This window comes from Dipodomys ordii, unplaced genomic scaffold (assembly GCF_000151885.1).
Source record: "Dipodomys ordii isolate 6190 unplaced genomic scaffold, Dord_2.0 Scaffold1, whole genome shotgun sequence".
Lineage (NCBI taxonomy): Eukaryota > Metazoa > Chordata > Mammalia > Rodentia > Heteromyidae > Dipodomys > Dipodomys ordii.
In genome coordinates, this window is record NW_012267217.1 from 38,166,878 (window position 1) to 38,175,026 (window position 8,149).

The 8,149-nt window shown below is 44.6% G+C and overlaps 1 pseudogene; it reads left to right on the forward strand.

Annotated features, from left to right (window-relative positions):
* Positions 1-7,074: 7,074 nt before the first annotated feature.
* On the forward strand, positions 7,075-7,684 carry LOC105984386 (annotated as a pseudogene).
* The last annotated feature ends 465 nt before the right edge of the window (positions 7,685-8,149 follow it).

Genomic DNA, 8,149 nt, shown 5'->3' on the forward strand with positions numbered 1-8,149 from the left:
GGGGGCCGGCGGGGGCGGGGCCTCGGGAGGGGGCGGCGCGGAGGGGGGGTCAGTGGGGAGGGGGTGGTCCTCGGGAAGGGAGGGACGGGCTGCGCCCGGCAGCAGCGGAGAGCAGGACGTCAGGAGGAGGACGGCGGTGGGCGGGAGTCTGGCCGCTGCGGCTGGGGAGTGGGAAACTCATGTGCCGCTCGGAAGGCTGCTGCCCTTCCCAGAATGCACCGCGGGAGCGGAGGGGGCGTTTCCTCCCCCGCCCACGGGCGGGATCGAGCGCTCGAGGGCTGGATGAGTGGCCGCTCACCGCGCTCCTGTTTACAGGTGCCTGCCCGCGCGTGCGCGTTAGCCCAGCCAGGGGAGCTGAGGGCAGTTCGGCCCCCTAGTTGTTATTTAGTATTATTAGCCTTGTAAATGGAAGGCTTTCCTGCGTTTATCTCTATCCATGTGTGTACACGAACACACACACACATTTCAGCGGTGAAGCACCAGCCCAGAACACCACGTGCACACACAGTCACAGAGAAGATTCATTGTCACATAGGGGCTTCCAAGGCCAGGGAGGGAAAAACTGCGTGTCTGCGTCCACGGAGGGTTTTATATTCTAGAGCGGTGCGAGGGCAGAGGATCCCGTTATCATTGCAGCTGCCTAATAGTATATAATGCTGAGAGTGACCAAAGGGAATGTTACTTTAAGGTGAGAGGGAGGCAGCTGGTCATCAGTTGCCTGCACCCAAAGGGCCCTTTGTTGGCCAATCTGGAAAAGGAGCATGTCAGGCTAGCAAGCAGACTTAGGACCTCAAAAGAGAGAGACAGTCCTTCCAGACACAGTTAAAGATAACAAATTTATTTACCCCAGAAAGGGGGCCTGTGATTACCTTGTCCTAGGCTAGATACCCAGAACCAAGGGCAGCCTCCACCACCAAACCTCCAAGCCTCCAATGGGCAGCCCCAACCTTTATTAGTTGGTCTGCAAACCACCAATTAGTCAGTCTGCAATCCCTCCAACCCCAGACCTCCAAAGCTCCAAACCTCCAAAGGGGAAGGCTTCTCCCTTTCTTCCCTTCTCCTTCTCTGCAGGCCTCTCCACTCTCCACAGGCCTGCCCTGCTCTGCTCCGGGAGGCGTCTCTCCACAGGCCTCTCTAGAGGAAGGCCCCAAATGTCCTCTTGAGGAATTCGCCCTGCCCTGCACAGGCCTGCCCTGCTCTGCTCTGCTAGGCATTCCCCTTCTGCTGTCCCTCTCTCCTCCCCCACGCCAGTGGGACTACTCTCCACTCTACTTCCCCTGCTCTCTACCCTACTCCCCTCAAGACTTCCGGTCTTTCTCCTACTCTCCTCAGGACTCTCAGGACTTCCAGTCCTTCCCCTACTCTCTCCTCAGGACTCCCCCCCTCCCTTCAGGATTTGGAACACGCAGCCATATATGGGCTGTGCCCCTCCCCTTTCAGCGGCATGCCCCTCCCCCTTTTGGCAGCATGCCCCGCCCCTCGGGTGGCACTCTCACTGTGAACTCACTGCCAGCATGTCCTCAGTTATTGTGTTCAAAATGGGAATTAGTATGAAACACTGATTACATATAGGGGAATGTGCTTTATGCTTATAACTGAAAGCACCGATCCCAGAAAAGCACATGGACACAGTCACATACAGCAAAAGGAGTTTATTGCCAGCGGAGCTGACAAGGCCATCTCCCTCAAAGGAGAGGGAGAAATGGTACCCATCTTTTTCAGGGGTATCCTTTTATAGTTGGGGCTTGAGGCGGGACATACTCCACATCTGCCACTGGTCACTGAAAACAGTGGGCAGGCAGGGTGGAGTTTAGGCCTGGGTGGAGGGTGTTCTGTTGATGCATCTGGGGGGCTAGAGATACATGCTGAGGGCCTAGGATGGAGCCTGTCAAACCCCAAATGGAAGAGGACCTATGAACAGTCCCTCTGCAGCCATGATTAAAGTCTGTCTGATCTGCTGAGGTCTCTTGATTTCTTTATCTCCTTTCAGTTTCCTAACAATATCTACACTGCACAATCTTCCACTCAGTGACTTGGCTTGTTTTTTTTTTTCTTCTTGAGTACTAGGAATACTAGGATAAGAATTTAAGTGTAACTTCCCTTTAAGGACTAGATCAAATGCCTCAGGATAAACCTGTCTAGATTCCTTCCTTGCTACTGTGGCACTCATTGTCATCCCTACACTCTTCCCAACGGTTACCAATACTACTGATAATGTATTTTTTTTTCACCGTGAGCAGAGTCCACACAGCCTTTTCTGGCTCCTCAGCCAGCAGAGACCTTGGGTTCCAGCCCTATAGCCAGTGTGGCTGTTCCACTGATAGCACTGTTGCTGTAGCCCTCTTAGGTTTTTGTCCCATGAATTCAATAAATGAGTCCAGGACAAATGACATCCAAGTCAATAGAGGTTGAGTGTGAAGAACTTTATTCACAAGTATCTTGGTCACAAGACACTGCTGTACTGTCTTTGTCTCTGTGTCCATTGTGTGTTTTCTGTCTCTGCAATTTGCTCTGAATCTAGGGGTTTTTATACCCGGGGCTGTACTCTGATTGCTTGCTTTTATTATAGTTAGGTGTTTTGGAAAGTAATACTTTGTTGGTCAGGTCCCACAACACTCTGGTTGGCTGTTAGTTCTTAGATTATAGTAACTGGAGGGACAGAGGCAAGATATTTTGAAGCATTTCCCCCCCTCTTTCTTTCTGCCAGTCCTGGGGCTTGAACTCAGGGCCTGGACACTCTCCCTGAGCTTCATTTGCTCAAGGCTAGCACTCTACCACTTGAGCCACAGTGCCACTTCTAGTTTTTTTCTGTTTATGTGACACTGAGGAATTGAACCCAGGGCTTCATGCATGCTAGGCAAGCACTCTACCACTAGGTCACATTCCCAGCTATCCACTCTTCTTAAATGGTGTGTCTTGCAACTGATTTCAGCTTGATATGCCAAGATCCTATACAAAGGCCCTGGGATCTACTTTACTTGTCCTACACTGTGTGGCCCCAGGATATATAGTTAAACAACTGAATAAAAGACCAAAACTTAGTATTTATCTCTCTTTACCTTTTTAGAAAGATTGTAGCTTAATATGCATAACAGAAATTTGCTATTTTATCTATTTCAGTTCAATGGCACTAAATAGACTCATGTTGTCATGCAACAATCCCTACTAGGACTAATTTTAAACACTGGTGGGATCTTGATGATACTGTGGATCTGGAAATGACAATTTAGCACACTCAACAAAGCATCATATGGTTTTCACTTTCCAGAGAGAAAACATTTTTCTAAGATACTGTACATTTCCTTAGAACTCTGAACAGTTTGAATTAGCTTGGTTGTAGTGTAGGAACTTAAAATCAACCTTGCTAATTTAAATCTTGGCTCACTGTGTGACCTTGAGCAAATTACCTAATATTTCAGTGACCATTTTTAAAGCAAAAATCACATTAATAGTATTTATCTTAGAGAACTGTGGAACAATTAGTAATTTAATGAGTAGTTGTAGATACTCTATACTTAGCATATAGTTAGTGCAATGTAAGAATTCAGTATTTTTTTTCCTATGAGAAATAATATTTTCAAAGTCTTTCCCGCTGGATTGAAAGTGCTGTTTTGTAAAACAGGGATGATTTGAGGGAGGGAATCAATGGGAGAGGGAAATGTTAGAAATGGAGTCAAAGAAAAGGAGGACATCAAAAGACAACTGCCTCATTTTTCTTCTTCGTTCTCCTATTCCTGGCCTGTGAACGCTGGGCTTGGGTGCTGTCCCTGAGCTCCTTTTGCCCAAAGCGAGGAGGGCCCTACCACTTTAGCTACAGCACCACTTCTGTCCTCCCGTGATATTGGAGATAAGAGTCTCCAGTGCTTTTCCTGCTCTGATTAGCTTCCAACTCTGATCCTCAGATCTCAGCCTTCTGATTAGCTAGGATTACAGGCTTGAGCCACGGGTGCCTGGCAGAAAATTGCCTTGATAAAGCAAACCTTTACTTCTGTAAAAGGGATGCCATGGACAAGAATCTAAGCAAACATGCACTGGGCAGGAAGTTGCCCAGGTTTTATCCCTAATGCAGCAGGCCCTTCCCCTCTACTTGGTTCATAGTCTGTCCTGATTGGCATTGAACTTCAGGTGGGAAGTTTTGTTGACAGGCTCTTAACAAAGGGATCATGGGGAAACATCTGGCAGGACAAGGAAAAAGAGCCTGGAACTGGACAAATAAAAGTGGAACTTTACAAGGGAATATAATACACTTTGACAGAAAAAAATCTACTTCTTACAAGGAAAAAGAAAGGAGTATGGGAATTGAATATTATATATCATATATAATATCTATAAATTATATATAAATGAAAATAGCATAATAAAACCCACTAAGAATTGTTAAGTAGGAGGAAAAGAGATTTAAAAAGAGTAATATAAGCCAGGTGCTGGTGATTCAAGCCTATAATCCTAGCTACTCAGGAGGCTGAGAACTGAGAATTACAATTCAAACCTAGCCTAGGGAAGGAAAGTCTGTGAGGCTTTTTTAATCTTCAATTATGTACCACAATGTTGGAAATGGAGCTGTGGCTTAAATGGTAGAGTGCTAGTCTTGAGCACAAAAGCTCAGGGATAGTGCCCAGGCCCTGAGTTCAAGCCCTACAACTGGCAACAAAAAAAGTAATATAGTGGAATGCTTTTGATCAAAGTATGTAATTTTCATGTACGTAAATATCACAGTGAAGCCTCTTTATATAACTAATTTTCATTAAGAAAACATTGAAAGGAGTTGGGAATGTGGCTTTGTGGTAGAGTGCTTGCCTAGCATGTATGAAGCCCTGGGTTTGATTCCTCAGTACCACATACACAGAAAAAACTGGAAGTGGCACTGTGACTCAAGTGGTAGAATGCAAAAGAAGCTCAGGGAGAGTGCCCAGGCCCTGAGTTCAAGCCCAGGATTGGCGGGAAATAAAAAAGGAAAAAGAAAAAAAAATGTGTATTTGCTACCACACTGAAGGTGATAGCACATGCCTACAACCTCAGAATTTAGGAGGCTTAGACAGGAAGATCATGATTTTCAAACCAGCCTGGGCTACATATCAAGACTGTCTCAAAATACACACACACACACACACACACACACACACACACACATACACTGAAGAAAAAACAAAATGTATTTGAATGTGGACTTAAATTTTTATATGGACACACTTAAGAAATTAAGAGTAATGACAACTATTTCATGAACTTTTTTTTTTTTTTTTGTCGGTCGTGGGACTTGAACTCTGGGCCTGGGCGCTGTCCCTCAGCTCTTCAGCTCAAGGCGAGCACTCTACCACTTGAGCTACAGCGCCACTTCCAGTTTTCTGGTGGTTTATTGGAGATAGGAGTCTCATGGTCTCTCCTGCCTGGGCTGGCTTTGAACCGCGATCCTCAGATCTCAGCCTCCTGAGTAGCTAGGATTACAGGCGTGAGCCACCAGCGCCCAGCTTCATGAACTTTTTGGATGGACTTATTTCAAAGTATGTGACTGGGGAAGGAGATGGTTAGGAAAATGACACTTCTTTGATCTGAAGAGCTCAGTAGCCTCCAGGAGCCTTTTGATGTACTTGGAAAGCTCTACCACGACAAAGTAAGTTTTACATTGGTCTTTAGGAGACACAGTTTGCCAGGATTATTTTATTCCAAGGGAAGAATAAGGTGGGATGATGACATCAGCAGGAAATTAATATGTTACTTAGACCTGAAGACTAGTTTTAACTCACAAAGTCATTGAGTTCTTCTCCCACACAAAAGGGAACTTGCCACTAAGGATTCTAACTTATTTTCAGGCAATTTCCCTGAAAATCATTTACCACAAGAGGATCATTGAACTCCCCCCACAGGTATGTAAGAAACCTCCCCAAGCCGCTCAGCCCCAATTACCCTTTTCTTTGTTTGATGAGCGAGAAAAATTTCAAAATCTCTTGTCTATCCTGGTCCTATTTCTGCCTGGATTTCATTACTCTGCTAGGGAAAAATAAATTAGCTGAAAACCAACATGGCCTTTTACCAGCAGAAATACCCTTGTTCATAAACTGGTGAATTTGGCAGAGTAATTAAGGCTACATACATTTTCAGGAAACCACAAGATAAATGATGTGTTAGAATAGGAAGATATTTCTAAGAAATACCTTAGAAGGGAGGACCCTAAAGCATGATTGTATTAAAAACAGTGATTTGGGGGTTGTTTTAGGTTGTTGTTGTTTTGTTTTGTTTTGAGTCTTTAACTCCAGACTGAAGTGATCCTTTAGTCTCAGTCTCAGTCCGCCCTCAGCCTTCTAGTGGACTACAGGCTATGATTATCAAGCTGGGGTCATACCTTTGTGTTTTTTTGCTTTCTTCCCTCCTGTTCTTCTTCCTCCTCCAGCTCTTTCTCCTCTTTCTCTCCCCTCCCCCCAATCTTCTTTCCCTCTTCTTCATTTTGTGAGGGTCCTGGAACTTGAGCTCAATGCCTCTTATTCTCAATCGGCTTTTCAATCATGGTTGGCACTCTGCCACTTGAAACACATCTCTATTTCTGGCTTTTTTTTGCTGCTTGATTAGAGATAACAGTCTCTTGGATTTGTCTGCCCAAGCTGACTCTGAACAACAGAGTTCCTCCCATCCCAACCTCCTGAATAGCTGGGATTACAACTGTGACTTGAGTTCTTCCTTCTGAAGGTTGTTTTGTTTCTGAAACTTAAAATGGATGTCAAATGATGTTTCTGCCATTTGCTAGATACATTTGACGTTTAACTAGATTTCTATGCCTGAGAGAAATTGTGTGATGTCTCTCTCCGCTTGACTATTTGTCATTGGGAAGAAATCTGAATAAATTGAATTCCAACAAGAATACCCTTCAAATCTATTAGAAGGTACCTTGCAAATCTTGGGGTAGAGCTTCCTATACTGTTGCCTTTTGAGGGAGTTTATAGTATTTTTAATTTTTTTCAGCACTCTAGGATGGTCTAATGCCCAGAATAGAGGGAGTTCAGTTAAGGGAGAAGTATAGTTTCCCTATGTCCTTACTTACTAGAGTCTTGCCAAACTCCTTTTGTCTCTTTTAGGCTGGCCATGACATATCAAGGTCAAAGTCTGTGTTCTAGTCATCAAATAAGCTTTGGAGAGATGCTTCTGATTATTGATTGGAGGCTGCGAGTCCAAGATGTTGGGGACGAAGTTCCTCTGCCTCTACTTAGTCTCCCAGAAGAGGCTGGAAAAATGCAACTGAGCCTCAGATCTTTTTGACCATCTTAGAAGGACAAAAGCTGAGTGAAAATAACACTTGTTCTAGCAGAACTCCTTTAAAGAATCAAGCAGAACTGTCTAGTGAAGCACCTCAGCTACACCAAAGAGCAGGTGGAGCATCAGCTGCTCACTCACTGGAAGGTCTTTCTGTTCAGGATCTCTGATTCTGGGAGATAGACAGATTTTCCAACTAGTGTGCTTTCAGACCATTGAGTTTTGAAAGGAAGCTGGGAATAAGGTCTTTTTCTTTATCTTCCTCCATGAAGGATTAACCAGAGATGTCACCGATTCCAGGTGAGGGTTTATGAAGGTTCCCTCCAGAAGTAGGGACCTTCCACTTACGGTTTTAGTCTTAGGTTCTTGACTTTGATTTCAGAATAAGAATATTCAGTCAAGTCGTAATAGTAAGAAAACTTGGCAGAGCTGTGTTGAGTAAGCGAGCGAGCAAGCAGGCAGGAAGGCAAGCAGAGAGGAAGAGGCATACTCGAATAGACCCAGTGTGGGTGTTCAATGGGAGACACAGGGAGCTCTTTGATATCAGGGCAATATGCGATAGAGGCAGGGTTTTAGGATAACTGTTTTCCTTTGTTCTCACACCTGGCACATTGAATCATGCTCATCTATTAGGAAGAATAATATGTCAGTTGCAAGGAAATGGATGGATTTAGAAATATTATATTAAGTAAAGTAAGTTAGGCTTAGAGATGAAGACCACATGTTTTCTCTCACATGTGTAGGTTAGATCTAAACTGAAAACATATACAGGGACATATGCATGTATACACAATCAAACTGATTAAAGTAGGGTATGCATAATGAACTGACAGTCTAACAAAATGAATACCAGGAAGCTGAAATGTGTTTTGTCTGAAGTGGGTAGGACTGAAGGGGAGGGAGGCAG